Source organism: Bos indicus, chromosome 5, assembly GCF_029378745.1.
Source record: "Bos indicus isolate NIAB-ARS_2022 breed Sahiwal x Tharparkar chromosome 5, NIAB-ARS_B.indTharparkar_mat_pri_1.0, whole genome shotgun sequence".
NCBI lineage: Eukaryota > Metazoa > Chordata > Mammalia > Artiodactyla > Bovidae > Bos > Bos indicus.
This window is the reverse complement of record NC_091764.1, coordinates 10,239,845-10,257,546: the sequence shown is the minus strand read 5'-3', so window position 1 is coordinate 10,257,546 and position 17,702 is coordinate 10,239,845. Positions and strand designations below refer to the sequence as shown.

Genomic DNA, 17,702 nt, shown 5'->3' with positions numbered 1-17,702 from the left:
ATGCTATGTATATATACAAAATTCTAGGTGATTTATGGATATAAATATTAAAGCTAAAACGATAAACTTTCTAGAATAAAAGGATAATACTTTCATGATCTTGAAGTAGGCAATTATTTCTCAGGACACAAAATGTACTAATGTGAAATTAAAAACTGCTGATTTGGATTTCATTAATATTAAAATAATCTGCTCATCCAAAGGTACCATTAAGGAAATAGTCAAGTCGTTGACTAAGAGATATTTGTTATACATACATCTAATAAAGGATGTGTATTCAAAATATATAAAGAATTCCTGTAACTCAGCACTAAAAAGAAAAGCCACTCAATAAAATATAGGCTAAAGTGTTGAACAGAAAGCTCCCCAGAATGACAGACCAGTCCTCACTTTGCATGTTCTAATATGTCTGAATTTCTGTTTTTATGGTTTAATTAAATAACGCCTGACTGCCCAAAACAAGGGTTAAACTTCGTTACCTTTATATATTAACTATGAGTACTTGCATAAAGTGCTTCACTGCTATAGGTTCTGTCCACAAAATCGTTACATAAACAGTAGATGTAGGGACTTTCCCGATGGTCCAGTGGCTAAGACTCAGCTCCCAGTGCAGTGGGCCTGGGTTTGATCCCTGGTCAGGGAAGTAGATCTCATATCCCACAACCAAGAGTTTGCTTGCAGCAACTAAAAGATTCTGCATGCTGCAATGAAGACTGAAGATTCTAAGTGACGCAGCTAAGACTTGGCACAGCCAAATAAATAAATATTAAAAAAAAAAAGACAGATATACATTATAACGTGAGGCCCAACATATCCTTTCTTTCGAAACTTATCCTTGATTGGTCACTGTGCATCTGTTACTTAGCTCATGCACAGGCAGCAAAGTGTGTAGTTACATTGATTCCTGTCTTTCCTGTGCATATGTCACATGCCCATACGCATGTTGGAAGCTAATCTGAACTCTGAAAGGAGTATAAAAATTTGCCAAGTCATAGAAAAGATGCTCTCTTTATATCATAAGCTGAACAGTGAGAAAAAGAATGCAAGCACTCTTGATATGTTTTTAATAAAGAAAGTGAATACTTTCACTCTCATTATTTCTAATGTTTTAAATTACAGTGTATTAAATATTGCTTTTATAGTTTTTTCATTTCCTATGTATTTGTAACTGACAGGAACAGAGTTTTTAATGTAGTGGCAAACATTTTTGAAGGTTAGGGAACGAGCATCACTTTCCCCATTGATTATTAAGGTTGCTTGCACACATTATACAGACAGCTTTGCACTCATCTTTATGGCCCCACACCACCAGGCAAAGCAAAAACTGCCTTTATATGAAGGATCAATAACCATGTTAAAGGAATTGACATCATTAAACATCACTGAGATGAAATTTGAACTCATAATAAGAGAGAAGTTCTTTTATACCAGCTAGACTGTCTAAAATTATAAAGACTGATAATGCCAAATTGTGCTGACACTGAGAAGTATGACGTTGGGTGAGTATTTAAAATCATACAAGCACTTGTTAGTTTCATGAACAGTTAAAACATGGATCTAGACTATGACCCAGGAAGTCCAAAAAAAAGTTGTATATAAAAATATCGATAGCATTTTTATTCATAACAGTTTGGAACAGTTCATGCATCAGTCAAAAGAAAGTGAAAGTGTCAGTCGCTCAGTCGTGTCCTGCTCTTTGCAACCCCGTGGACCATAGCCTGCCAGGTTCCTCTGTCCATGGAATTATCCAGGCAAGAATACTGGAGGGGGTTACCATTTCCTTCTCCAGGGGATCTTCCTGACCCAGGGATCAAACCCAGATCTCCTGCATTACACACAGATTTTTTTTACCCTCTAAGCCACTAGACATACAAATAATGGAGTATTCAAATGATGGAAATTGACTCAATAATAAAAGAAACAAATTGCTGAACCCTCAACAACCTGAATTTCACAATTATGTTGAAAGAAATAGGCCAAATATAAAAGAGTACAATAAGTGAAGAACAAGTGAAACTAATCTGTGTTGACTGAAATCAGGATAGTGGGTGTCCAAGGGAACTTTCTGTGGAAGATGGAAATGTTCTATATGGTGTTGAATGGTGGTGGTTAAAAATGGCTGTACGCCTGTGTGGAAACTCATTTAATTGTACAATTAAGTTCTGTGCATCTCACTGTATATAATTTCCCATAATTTGAAAATGTTTAAAAAAAAAGAAAAAAGCTTTCCCATTAGAACGTAACAATAATTTCAAAATAAGAAATTTAGAATAAGAATTCTAAATTCAAAATAAGAAATATAGAAAATTAAAATACTAGATACTGATACACTAATATTTTATAAACCTTGATATTATGGAAAAAATCGTGAGCTTTATTGTATTTCTCATATGTCCATACTAGAAAAGAAGCCTTACAGATTAGTCCAAGAATGCCAACAATTACTTTCAATTCTCTTTTGGTAACTGTTCAATCTTCAGGAAGATTTCCTAATAGTACTTATAATAATAGCATTCTCTCCAGTTTCTAAGGAGTATGTCTCACACAGTTAATAATTTCTCTGTAATAATGTCCTAAATACAAAATTAGTTTTTAATTTCAAGTCTAAAAATGTTAGGCTGCCATACATAACAAATATTAATGTATTATTAATATTAATAGTAGCATTAATATTAAATATTAATATTAATAGCATTAATATTTGTTACATTTAATACGTTACTAATAGAATCTTGGCTTTAAAAAAAAATCTTATCTAGAGCTTCTGTGGTAGCTCAGTGGTAAAGAATCTGCCTGCTAATGCAGAAGACAAGGGTTCGATCCCTGATCCAGGAAAATTCCACATGCCATGGGGCAACAGAGCTTGCGCATCACAACTATTGAGCCTGTGCTCTAGAACCCATGAGCCACAACTGTTGAGCCCACACACCACAACTATACAGTCTGTGCTCTACAATAAGAGAAACCATTGCAATGAGAAGCTCATGCATTGTAACTAGAGAAAAGCCTGTGCAGCAACAAAGACCCAGGATAGCCAAAAGTAAATAAAATAATAAACTTAAAAAAAAATCTTATCTAAAGTAGACCAATTTAATTAGTAATAAATGTCAGAAGGGCTGCCCTGGAGGCTCAGACGTTAAAGAATCTGCCTGCAATGTGGGAGACCTGGGTTCGATCCCTGGGTTGGGAAGATCCCCAGATGGAAGAAATGGCAATCTGCTCCTGGCCTGGAGAATCCCATGGAGAGAGGGGCCTGTCAGGCTACACTCCATGGGGTTGCAAAGAGTCAGACATGACTGAGCGACTTTCACACATGCAAAAATATCAGAAAATTGAGCTACTGGATTTTACCATAGCCTTTAATTGGTATAGATTTCATTATTGTGATCCATATGGATTTATACTATCTTTCTAACCCTGCAAATTGTTTCTAAAGTAATAATTCATAATAAGGTATCCAGGCACTGAATTAATGGGTGATTCAAGGATGTGGTGAATAGGAGGTAGTGAATATTTAAATTACAATAATAAAATTAATATACTAAGAAATGTTACTTGATCTGAATTCTGAAAGTGTTTCATCATAGAGTGGCTCCTATTTATGCACATTTTATATTTATAAAATGGCTTCTTCCTCAAAAGTTGTTTTCTTATATACCATGAAAAATATTTGAAATTCACTAAGTTGAGGTTAACAATAATTTGTACAACCTACTATTTGCTTAAAGCCTTTTCTTTATATTCATACTGCACTGATTTTAATTGTCTAAATTAATGTAATATTATTAATGAAATTGTGCTATCATTAAAACCCATTTATCCTACATTTCAGAGTTTTTTCACCATTAGTAAATGTTTTTCCCTGAAGTTTATAATCTCATAAATATAAGGAGCACATTCCTGAGCCTTTAAGTCAAAAGGTTACCAAAAAGAAAGAAGAGGGGTTTTTGCATGTACACGCACATGCATAATTTACTTCAAAAGGGAAGTAAAAGAAAATAAGAAAAAAATGAGGTGAAATTGAGGAGGAGGTTGATATGTAAAGGCTGTTATGAAAAGTATCAACTACAGCTGCATAGAACAGGAATGGAAAATAGGGTAATAAGATATGCCCCAATTCCTAAATAAGTTAATAAAAATGTTGCTTGAAGAACAGCTGGCTTTAGCTGGAGCTGGAATGAAGAAAACAGTGGTTGCCTGGAGTCCACTTAATGAAAGGTATTAGAACATCAGTGGGGTCAAGGAGAATTATGCAGAGTAACTCAGATTCATTTTTTTTTTTTTTTTACAAAAAGGAATTACATTTAAAAGGACTTTTAAACTTATAATTTAGAATTTGATACTTATGACACAAATTCATAATGGCAAACATTACACCTTTGGAATTGATCCAGGATAAAAAATGTGATATGTGTCTAGAAACTATAAAATTTCCTAGAATGACTTCAGTATTTCATAGATCTTATTAACTCATAGTATTTTTAATATTATAGGTTAAGCATATATATGATCATAGAAAATTAGTTTTCCTAAACTTTAAATCCATATTTGGACAGAAGTATGTAAATATACTTACAACATAAACATCCCTGCACAAATTAATGAAATTCATATTATATTCCTGAATTTCCCTACTCCATAATGACTCTATTTAGATACTGTGAAATAATGAGAAAAAATATTTTCATTCCAATAAGTACAAATGATCAGGTAAATTTCTAAGGTAAGTGAAGTATCATAATATAGTAGAAAGAGTCCTGGATTTGCAAGAGTTCTGCTAATAATTAGCTAAAGCAAACTCAGTAGATAGTAAGCCTCTATGCTTCATTTCCCAAATTTGCAAAATGAAATGACTGATGGGATTATCTCTGAAATCTAATGAAGACCTAAGATTATATAAATTTTAAAAGCATAAGAAAATAATTGTTTTGTAATAGTTTTCCTAGTAGCCCCTGACAGAGTACTTCGTACACATTAAATAACTTATTCTTGAATATATGGATAAAAAGGGTACTACGCTTGATATTCAACAAATCCTCACAAATGAACTTCAGGCTTTCAAGATGGAGTAGATATATTCACCCAGTTCCCTCCACAAAGTACAACTAAACCCATGGACATTAAATATAAAACAAACATAAACTTCTGAAAGGTGGTGAGAAGACAAAGCAACTAGGGAACTCAGGACCCAGGGAACAGCGCAGCAGTGAGCTCCCTGGGTTTTCCTTTTTGCCGCGTATATCCCCAAAGCCAGCAATCCCCAGCTGCACCCAGCTCAGACTGAAAAAGCCTCAGTAAAAGCTTGCTCCCTCTAACAGAAAAAACAAACAAAAAAACAAAACAGTGCAGCCTGGGCAAGATAGAAAACGTTTAGACAATAACAGCTCTACCCAAAAGCTACAGAAAAAAGGCTGTGGTCCCTCTTCCTCCCATGACAACAAAGGCCAAATGAAGAAACTAGTCTTCTGCCTTCACTAGGCAGTAATCCCCACCATCTTTGATAGAGTGAGGCAAAATAGCAAGCCAGAACTTCCACCCTTTCCAGAGGGATTAAGATCTGTCCACCACGTCAGTGGAGGATATGGGGAAAGCAGTTATGAGGCACTCTTCTTGGTGGAAGCCTCATGGGCAGCCTTCTTTCTCATGCTCACCCAGCATCCTCCCCTTGGGTGTCAACAAAAGGCCAAATGGGAAACTTGGATTTCTCCCCACATCTGGCAGTAATGGAGATGTGCTCTCATTTTCTCTACTAGAGTGCTATCAAAGGAAACCATCACAAATTTAATATCCCTAGGAGTTATAGGACTATTCAAAGCATCTATTAATAATTCATATTAGCTGAGCTGTGGTCACTGTGATTTTAAAGAGTAAGTTCATTTCATCCAAGGTGCAACATTGTTGGTATTATCCCCTTATTATCCTTTTGATATCTGCAGTGTCCGTAATGATCTCATTCCTAAATACTGGTAAATCTGTGACTTCTTTTTTCCTTTCTTGGGCTCACTAGAAGCCTGTCAATTTCATCCTTTCAAAGAACCAGTTCTTTGTTTACCTGATTTTTCCTCTTGCTTTCTGTTTTTTATTTCATTGATTTTGTTTTTGGTTTTATTATTCACATCCTTCAGTAGATCTTCCTTTTCTTTTTCTAGACTCTAGTTGGGCCGTGGCGGGGCGGGGGTGGGGGGGCGGGCGGGGGAGGAGTTAGATTATTAACCTGAGGTGTTTCTTCTTTTCCAATGTATGCATTTAGTGATAGAAATTTCCCTCTCTTCACTGCTTTAACTGTTTCACACATTTTGATATATTGTGTTTTCATTTCATATCAATTCAACACATTTTAGTTTACTGTATTTTTTATTTCTCTTTTCTTTTTGACAAATGTATTATTTAGAAGTGCCACTTTTTACAACTGATTTGATGTACATTTCACCTCCCATTTTGCATCCTGAGAGCCTTAAACTTAATTTTAAAACTCCTCAAAAAGATATCTCCATGACTAGATGGTTCCACTAAACAACTCTGCCAAACGTTTAAAGAAAAATTCCCAGGGGGCGCTAGTGGTTAAGAACCCGCCTGCCAATGCAGGAGACTTAAGAGACGAGGGTTTGACCCCTGAGTTGGGAAGATCCCATGGAGAAGGAAATGGCCACCTACTCCATTATTCTTGTCTGGAGAATTTCATGGACAGAGGAGCCTGGTGAGAATAGAGTCACAAAGAGTTGGACATGACTGAAGTGACTACACACCACACAGTCTGTTCCAGAAATTAGAAGAGATTTGTATTATTAAGCTAGAATTCCCTGATACTGAAACTAGACAAAGACAGTGAGATGCATCACGGAAAAAAGGGAGAGGGCTCAGATCAATAAAATTAGAAACAAAAAAGGAGAAGTTACAACAGACAACACAGAAATACAAAGGATCACGACAGACTACTACAAGCAATTAATGGTCAACCTAGAAGAAATGCACAAATTCTTAGAAAGCTATAATCTTTCAAGACTGAATCAAGAAGAAACAGAAAATAAGAACAGACTAATCACAGGTGGGCTTCCCTGGTGGTTGAAATGGTAAATGCCTGCAATGCAGGAGACCTGGGTTCAGTTCCTCAGTCAGGAAGATCCCCTGGAGAAGGAAATACTACCCACTCCAGTGTTCTTGCCTGGAGATTTCCATAGACAGAGGAGCCTGGCGGGTACAGCTGATGGGTTCTCAAAGAGTCAGACACGACTGAGCAACTAAGTCGGACACAATAGAGTGACTAAAACTTTTTAAACTACAAATATTGAAATGGAAACTGTAATTTTAAAAAAATTCCCAACAAATAAAAGTCCAGGATCAGATGACTTCACAGGAGAATTCTATCAAATATTTAGGGAAGAGTTAACACTTATTCCAAAAAGCTGCAGAGGAGGCAATATTCCCAAACTCATTCCATGAGGCTACCTGATACTGCCTGATACCAAAACTAGACAAAGACGGTGGAAAAAAAAACCAAAAACCTCCACAATACTATAGATCAATATCCCTCTTGAATATAGATGCAAAAATATTAAACTATTAGCAAAAAGAAATTAGTAATAAATTTTAAAAACTACACCATGATCAAGTGGGGTTTACTTCAAAGACCAAAGGATTGTTCGGTATTAGAAAATCAATCAATGTAATCCACCATATTAACAATCTGACAAAGAAAATTACATAAACATATGAATCATTACAAAATAACTTTATATAGCATTCTTGAAATGACAATATTACAGAAAATAAAGAAGAAATTAGTAGTTGTCAGAGGGTTAAGATGAGAAGTACAAGGAAGTTAGGCAGGAGTTGAATGCGGCCATAAAAACACAACAGGAAAAATTATCCTCAGTGAAATATTCCCTATATTGACTGCATTGATATAAATAAGGTAACTTTGATACTGCACTATAGTTTTATGAGATTTTTCCACTGGGGGAAACCAAATAAAGGAAACATGGGATTTCTCTGTATTATTTCTTATATATGCATGTGAATCTATATCTCAAAATTAAAAGTTAAACTAAAAATATATCACAGAAGACATGCCTTTCTTAAAGATCTACCACATAATTTTCTAAAAATATTTTGTGGCTGAAATTTTCTACTTAAGGCACCTGAAGTATGGACATTGAGTATTCACCGTGTCTCTATCTCTCTTCTAGGCCTATAAATTGATTGTTTCATTCATTATTTCATAATACATAATTATTGAGTATCCCTATATGCCAGACAGATTTCTGGGCACTGAAAATACATGTGAACTGCACAAGGAAAATTCCTGTTCTCATGGAGCATGCAATGTAATGAGGACAGATATCCATAGACAATGGCACATACAAAGTAAAGCAGGAGAGAAGGGTAGAAAATTCTAGCTGGGAGGAGGTTCAATCATAAATAAGTCAGGTCCTCTCTGAAGTTGTAGCACTTGAGGGTAAATTTCAAAAGATGAGGGGCTTCCCTCATAGCTCAGTTGGTAAAGAATCCGCCTGCAATGCAGGAGACCCTGGTTTGATCCCAGGAAGATCTGCTGGAGAAGGGATAGGCTACCCACTCCAGTATTCTTGGGCTTCCCTTGTGGCTCAGCTGGTAATAAATCTGCCTGCATTGTGGGAGACCTAGGTTCGATCCTTGGGTTGGGAAGATCCTCTGAAGAAGGGAAAGGCTACCCACTCCAGTATTCTGGCCTGGAGAATTCCATGGACTATATAGTCCATGGGGTCGCAAAGAGTTGGACATGACTGAGTGACTTTCACTTTCACTTTCAAAAGATGAAGGGGGAGACACATACATTACTTAGGAAGAGAATCCGTTCAGTTCAGTTACTCAGTCGTGTCCGACTCTGCAACCCCATGAATGGCAGCACACCAGGCCTCCCTGTCCATCACCAACTCCCGGAGTTTACCCAAACTCATGTCCATCGAGTCGGTGATGCCATCCAAACATCTCACCTTCTGTCCTCCCCTTTTCCTCTTGCCCCCAATCCCTCCCAGTATCAGGGCCTTTTCCAATGGGTCAACTCTTCACATGAGGTGGCCAAAGTATTGGAGTTTCAGCTTCATCATCAGTCCTTCCAGTGAACACCCAAGGACTGATCTCCTTTAGCATGGACTGGTTGGAACTCCTTGCAGTCCAAGGGACTCTCAAGAGTCTTCTCCAACACCACAGTTCAAAAGGAAGAGAATACTGGGTTGTAAAAGGACCTTATGGGCCATTAAAATGACTGTGAATGTTATTCTTCATGATTTTTGAGATTCAGTAAGTTATTTGTAATGAACAAATCTTTCTCCATCTAAAGAGATTACTGCAGTGTTTAGGAAAATGGCCAAAAAAGCATCATTGTTTTCAGAGTCAATGTATGTTGCTTCCTACTCTAAATTTAGTTAAGTTCCCATTTTTCCACAATATTGAATTCAAACTTCTGGTACGATTACAAAGCAGAGTAAGGTCCACTTGAGTTATTCTATCTTGCTTCTTATCCTCTTCAATACAACACTGTCTATATAGGCTTCCATCTCAGCCTGATCCCTTGTATTACAACCCTTTATTCTACTTCAGATCTTCCCAAACTCCACCATCTAAGACTGCTGAAATAAAAAGAAGAATGTTTTTTTGATATGTACAACTGACATTTTCTCAAGCATATTGAGGAGCAACAATAAAGAATATTTAGAAAAGTTAGCTAGTTTATTGATCTATATCAGGCAACCTAAGTAAACATTAGATTAGTACCTGATTATGAAATTCTAAAATTCAAAAACATATCATCAGCTTCTAACTAGGTTATAGCATCTAAACTTCTCCTATAAAGCAGTTTTGAAGCTACCAATGAGTAATATCCAATTGCTGTTCCACTTTTTCATTACAACCCTCAATAAAATGTATTTCTCCTGAATTCCTATTTGATTCTTCAGTCCACACAATTCAATCCATACAATTGAAGGTTTGTGTTTAATTGCTTTATATTTACTAAATGTGTTTTTACAATATGGTAGAGTTATTTGGTGGAGAAGGCATTGGTGACCCACTCCAGTACTCTTGCCTGGAAACTGCTATGGACGGAGGAGCCTGGTAGGCTGCAGTCCATGGGGTCATGAAGAGTCAGACACAACTGAGCAACTTCACTTTCACTTTTCACTTTCCTGCACTGGAGAAGGAAATGGCAACCCACTCCAGTGTTCTTGCCTGGAGAATCCCAGGGACGGGGTAGTCTGGTGGGCTGCCATCTATGGGGTCACACAGAGTTGGACATGACTGATATGACTTAGCAGCAGCAGCAGCAGCAGAGTTATTTGGACCTACAGATTTGAGATCACCAATTCCATTTGGGATTCAAACAGGTCTTGAACCCCAAACACAGAGCCTGGGCATGGTGGTGGTGGTTTAGTTGCTAAGTCATGTCTGACTCTTGCAACCCCATGGACTGTAGCCTGCCAGGCTCCTCTATCCATGGGATTCTCCAGGTAAGAATATGGAGTGGGTTGTCATTTCCTTCTCCAGGGGATCTTCCTAACCCAGAAATCAAACCGGGGTCTCCTGCACTGCTTCAGATTCTTTATCGACTGAGCTATGAGGGAAGCCTGGGCATAGCAAGCATTAAATCAGTAATATATTGGTCAAATATCCAACACACCACAAGTATAAAGGATACTTTTCATCTCATGCTCACTTTTAAGGAAAGTATCCTATTTAGAAAAGGCAGAGGAACCAGAGATCAAATTGCCAACATCTGCTGGATCATGGATAAAGCAAGAGAGTTCCAGAAAAAATTCCATTTCTGCTTTACTGACTATGCCAAAGCCTTTGACTGTGTGAATCACAATGAACTGTGGACAATTCTGAAAGAGATGGGCATACCAGACCACCTGACCTGCCTCGAGAAACCTGTATGCAGGTCAGGAAGCAACAATTAGAACTGGACATGATTTCTTGCCTGGAGAATCCCATGGATAGAGGAGCCTGGCAGGCTACAGTCCATGGGGTTGCAAGAGTCAGACATGACTTAGCAACTAAACCACCACCACCATGCCAAGGCTCTGTGTTTGGGGTTCAAGACCTGTTTGAATCCCAAATGGAATTGGTGATCTCAAATCTGCAGGTCCAAATAACTCTGCTGCTGCTGCTGCTAAGTCACATCAGTTGTGTCCGACTCTGGTTCCAAATAGGAAAAGGAGTATGTCAAGGCTGTATATTGTCACTCTGCTTATTTAACTTATATGCAGAATACATCATGAGAAACGCTAGGCTGGAAGAAGCACAAGCTGGAATCAAGATTGCCGGGATAAATATCAATAACCTCAAATATGCAGATAACACCACACTTAAGGCAGAAAGTGAAGAAGAACTAAAGAGCCTCTTGATGAAAGTGAAAGAGGAAAGTGAAAAAGTTGGCTTAAAGCTCAACATTCAGAAAACTAAGATCATGGCAGCATCAGATCCCATCACTTCATGGCAAATAGATCAGGAAATAGTAGAAACAGTGCCTGACTTTATTTTTCTGGGCTCCAAAATCACTGCGTATGGTGACTGCAGCCATGAAATTAAAAGACGCTTACTCCTTGGAAGGAAAGTTATGACCAACCTAGACAGCATATTAAAAAGCAGAGACATTACTTTGCCAACAAAGGTCCATCTAGTCAAGGCTATGGTTTTTCCAGTGGTCATGTATGGATACAAGAGTTGGAACATAAAGAAAGCTGAGCACCAAAGAATTGATGCTTTTGAACTGTGGTGTTGGAGAAGACTCTTGAGAGTCCCTAGGACTGTAAGGGGATCCAACCAATCCATCCTAAAGAAGATCAGTCCTGGGTGTTCATTGGAAGGACTGATGCTGAAGCTGAAACTCCGATACTCTGGCCACCTCATGTGAAGAGCTGACTCATTGGAAAAGACCCTGATGCTGGGAAAGACTGAGGGCAGGAGGAGAAGGGGACGATAGAGGATGAGATGGTTGGATGGCATCACCGACTCAATGGACATGAGTTTGGGCGGACTCCGGGAGTTGGTGGTGGACAGGGAGGCCTGGCATGCTGCGGTTCATGGGGTTGCAAAGAGTCGGACACGACTGAGCGACTGAACTGAACTGAATCCCATTTAAGTCTGTATGAAATACATTGTAAAGCATTTGAACTTCAATTAAAGTACCAATACTAGTAGCTATTTCTCTTTGATCTGTGACAAGCAATTATAATGGCTTTTGTGCTTTCTGCAATTACTGACTGGTAACTAGAATGTGGCAATTCACTTGCTTAAGAACAAACAGGATTACACAACTTGCCTGCATGTTTGACTTCTCACCTCAACTGAGGAGAGTGATGTCAGTGGGATGCAGACAATGGAAAAAGTAAACTTTTGAATTCGTACATTAATTTGCAACACTTTCACCACCCACATTCACTCTATTAACTGGTACTTAAGCATGGTCTGATTTCTTCTATATTGTATAAATATTTCACTTTTTAAAAAAGCTGGTAAATGGAAGTCAGATTTAGTCATAATCACACTTTTCCCAGTCATCTTGACACTGCTCAGAGAAATCCACAAAATAAGCTACCAAAGAAAGTACATAAAAACACATTTCTTAAAGAGATCTTGGGGAATGGTGGTCATGGCATTGCGTAAGGGGACGGACAGTTCACATGTATGCTATTAAGCAGTACAGGGACATTTGAAAGAACGAAGAATACAAGGGGGAAAACAGGGAAATTAAACTTTCCTATTCAATGCTGATCCACTTATATATGTGAAAGCTCAGTGGACTTCCTCTAGGTACCTAATACCTACTATTAAAAACTAGTAAAGAAATCACTGCCAAGACTTTGTTGGTGGCCCGGGGGTAAAAAATCCACCTGCCAACAGAGGGGACACGGGTTTGATCCCTGGTCCAGGAAGATCCCACATGCTGTGGGCCAACTAAGCCCATGCATGGAAAATACTGAAGCCGACACGTCCTAGAGCCTGTCTCCCCAAGAGAAGTCCTCACGCGCTGCCACTAGAGAAAGCCAGGGACAGCACAGCCCAAAATAAACAAACACAATTTTAAAGGGGAAACAAAAAAATAAATCACTGCTGAAAAGAACACCCTAAAAACCACAACTGCATATTTCACTTTCCTTCTCCTAAGTTTTGGGCATCCAAGGAATATAACTTCTTTTCCTCTTTGGATTCTAAATTACTGAACCTGGGAGACCTTTGAATAAATCCAAACTGAAAAACTAACTTCCAGCAAAAAGAACTTTTCAAACTCAATAGTAAATAACCATATTTACTAAGATTTGAAAATAATATGGAGAAGAGTAAGCATTTTGAAGCAATTTGAGATTTTAAAAGTTAAGTCTTGTATCCACATGAACTTGCTATAATATTTTTATTGGTAAATATAATACACTTGGACACAAAATACTGTTAAAATCACCAGGTTTGGCTGCCTTCGTCTATATATGCCCTATTTCAACATGTTTGACTGTGACAATGCAGCCAGTTTAGACACTGAACACTAATCTCCTCATAAATACAGTCATCGTGAAGCGTGTTTAACTGTGCCCAGATATCACCAAGTTTACACTGAGCAAAATACCCAATGATCTCTGGAAGGAATGTTAAGGTCAAACACTAGGCAACAAGGGCATGAGGCAAATTTGACTTTACTTCATGTCAAAAATAAGTACAAAGTCAGTGACTCAGAGCTGATTTTACACTGTGACTAATCTTAGACCACCATAAATTAGAAGTTTGCAACAGCTATAAAACTGCTTCCATTCTGAACAATGAATCTCTAGTTCTTACTAACGTCTCATCTACAAACAATTCATGTGAACCCAGATAAAAGCAAATTATTTACCTCCTAAAAACTGTAATCATAAATACAATTACATATTAGATCTGGAAATTAATTTCAAAGACAAATTATTTAAATATTTTTGAAGCAGCAATACTCATATTTCACATGAATGACTCTCCTTATTTGAAAAAAAAAAAAAACTTTTACATTTACTGTTGAGAAAATATCTATACTTTTGCCTGATGGAAATGTGGACATAATGTATCAGACTGGAGTAAAACCCTTATAAAAAATCGTGAATTCCATGAGAACACAATTCATTTCTTTCTTTTACAAAAATCTGAGTGCCTAGAATGCCCATGTCTCTCTGCTATGAACTGTTGGTAAAAACAGAGACAAGTAAGACAGTCTCCACCAGCAAAGAGTATACATAACAGTGGGATAGAATGGTACTCAAATTTCAGCACTGTCTCACCCACCTATCTTGTTTAAATGAAGATTTGTGAGTTTTATTTTCTAAACTCTGATCCCATAGGTCTAGAGTAGGGGCCTCAGGGATGTACAGGTATGTTCTGATGCAGGGAGTTGGAAGTCCAAACTTTGAGAAACACTGTCTTTACTGACAAGGGAGCACAGAATACTCAGAACAATATGTCTAATACCTGCCTAATTCATTGGTTTAGAATTCCGGCAACCTCCATTCCTGTGGTCTTTTAATCCTGAGTTAAAATCTAATTCAAGTCTTTAATTACAGGATTTCTTTTTTTACAAAGACCCATCCTTAAGTTCAGGTGGCTCTACCTCAAGTGTGCATACTTTGATTATGTGTCTCTTTTCATTGAACTCCCGCTTCATTCCTGTGCCTGCGCAGCCACCTGGAGTACCACTGGGATCAATAATAATAATGAGTCCTCTGTCTTGTTTTCTGAGTCTCAAAGCTCTCATTTGTCTCAGAATTTCTGTCCTGACTTTTGTTGCCCTTTTTCTCAGACCCAGCTCCCGCCCAGTGATCAGGACCATTGTACCTGGTACTAGACCACCCTGGTGGAGACCACCTGCCTGGATGTGAACATATATCCCTCTCTCAGACTCTGCGTGGTGATGATCTGCTGCCCACCCACTGAGGAAACACCTGCCACCCCTTTCTGGATCTCTCTGACACTGTTTGCCTGTCCTCTCTGCTACATATCACCTGCCATCAAAATCCCTAGGTCTTCTAGTCCAGTCATTCCCCAAATTTACAAAGTCATCAGAGAGATGCTTCAGAGTATAGATTGTTAGGCTTCATCTCTTGGGAGATTCAGCCAAGTCTAGGGTGATGTCCAGGAATCTGTAGTTTTAATGCTGCTGCTGCTGCTGCTGAATCGCTTCAGTTGTGTCCGAGTCTGTGCAACCCCATAGACAGCAGCCCACCAGGCTCTTCCCTCCCTGGGGTTCTTCAGGCAAGAACACTGGAGTGGGTTGCCATTTCCTTCTCCAATGCATGAAAGTGAAAAGTGAAAGTGAAGTTGCTCAGTCGTGTCCGACTCTTCTCGAACCCATGGACTGCAGCCCACCAGGCTCCTCCGTCCATGGGATTTTCCAGGCAAGAGTACTGGAGTGGGGTGCCATTGCCTTCTCTGCGTTTTAATACTTAGCATATCATTAAAGACTTGTATAGAAGAGTAAGTAAAACTTCTGGAGCATTCTGAGCCCTCTCTTACACACATCAACTTTCATTATCACCTCTGTGCTTCAGATACTTAAAATCTGTACATTTAATTCTTATCCTTCAGGAAATAAAATTCAACAGCCAACACATAAAGGTTCTAGATTGAATATTAGAGCCAATTCAATCTAAGTAAGTGGGTGGAACGATGGTACTGATGGGCAGGCTGGATAAGTATAGGTGATAAGGCCACTTTAGGGTATTATTATAGGAAGCAGCAAGTCTGAAATTAAATGGGGACAGTCAAGTTGAAGAAGTGGCAAACGGCAGAGATTGAATTGATAAGCCCTGATTATATGTAGGAGAGGTGGGAGGAAGAATCACATTAAAAATATAAGGCTTTGTCCCCAACTGATTATAAAGAACAGGTACAGAAAAGTGAGGAAGAAAAGGAGAATCCACATTTCATGAATTCCACTTTGAATATAGTTAGGGCTGATATACCAACCAGGGCCTCAGTTGAAATTTTCTAACAGCTGGTGGGATTGTTTGTGTGTGAGTATGCACACAAAAGAGTGAGAAAGAAAATAAAGTGTATGAGAAAGTAGATCAAATTGATGGAGCTATGTTTTAGAGGCGACATGAGTTTGAAACAAAAATGAGCAGTGAGATTCCTGCAAACAGAAAGGCGGTGGGTGACATCCCCAAGGGAGGATATTTTGAGAGATAAATAAAGATATGGGTAAATTTTGAAGGAAAGCAAATCAATATCTTTGATGCTATTAGTAAAATGGATAAGAACATCAAAGATGGATGATACTGGGGGTAGATTATGTTCTGAGTAAGAGCAGAATTTTCCTGTGGAAAATTGATGAAGTGTAAACCAGGGATGTACACTGTATAGCAGATTGTAGGGCAGTTGGGAGAGTTAGAAAATAGCTCAACAAGGTAGAACCATTTACATTTTTCTCTAGCACTGTTCATCAGTCAGCATCTAGTGAAAACAAACAGTGAGGTCCATTCAGAGTAGGGAATCTCCTGGAAGATGAGTCACGATGACATATTTTGAGATGCATCCATTCCAGATGAACAGGAAAACCCTGAAGTCTCAAGAAATGTTGCCTTAAAGGATGCTGACTTGGATGCTGAAATCAGAGAGAAGTCACACTGTGTCCTGAAGCTCTGTGGTGTACAGCCTCGAAGACAGAAAAGTCGAGAAAACTGGGTGATGCTGATTTCAAAAGGAGGAAAGGGCTAAAAGACGTTTCCAAGATAAGGATCTAGAGGTGCCAGAGGTAAACAATTATGTCAACCCCACAGTCCCCACTAGAGAGGACCTCCAGGGAAGTGGTATTACCAGGAAGGAATCAGGTTTTCATTGACACGAAGAAGTATAATCATTAGAGATGGTAGAAGATGAAAGAGATTATGATGTAGGACGGATCACTGTTAGGGAGGGTGAGAGTTTTCTTCTTTGAAAACTAGAGCTTAGTGACCTGGATATCCTTATCCCAACAATATAAAGATGAAGACCATTATAAAGAGAAGGAAATAGAAAAAAATGAGCTGACACTGCAACTATGGAATTCAGGGAAGCATTAACAATGCCACAAAAATCAACTTTAAAAAGATATTATATATTTATCCCCTATTTTAAATTATGATAAGACATAATTCAGTGTTTGGTATTTATATAATAAGAAATACATACTTGTAAAACACAAAAGATTTTCTCTTTTTCCCTCCTTTCAGTCTCCCATTGCTGTGGAGGTGGTTCAATGTACCACGAGCTGGTCCTTACGTAACATGTGGGATAGAACTGCCTTATGATCCAGCAATCCCACTGCTGGGCATACACACTGAGGAAACCAGAAGGGAAAGAGACACATGTACCCAAATGTTCATCACAGCACTGTTTATAATAGCCAGGACATGGAAGCAACCTAGATGCCCATCAGCAGATGAATGGATAAGAAAGCTATGGTACATATACACAATGGAGTATTACTCAGCCATTAAAAAGAATACATTTGAATCAGTTCTAATGAGGTGGATGAAACTGGAGCCTATTATACAGAGTGAAGTAAGCCAGAAAGAAAAACACCAATACAGTATACTAACGCATATATATGGAATTTATAAAGATGGTAACAATAACCCCGTGTACGAGACAGCAAAAGAGACACTGATGTACAGAACAGTCTTTTGGACTCTGTGGGAGAGGGAGAAGGTGGGATGATTTGGGAGAATGGC

General features: G+C 38.3%; 1 protein-coding gene across 1 annotated transcript in view; it reads right to left on the bottom strand.

Annotated features, from left to right (window-relative positions):
* Nucleotides 1-17,702, bottom strand: part of PTPRQ (protein tyrosine phosphatase receptor type Q) — a 234,588-nt gene that overhangs the window by 127,638 nt on the left and 89,248 nt on the right. The gene's annotated exons all lie outside the window — the stretch shown is intronic.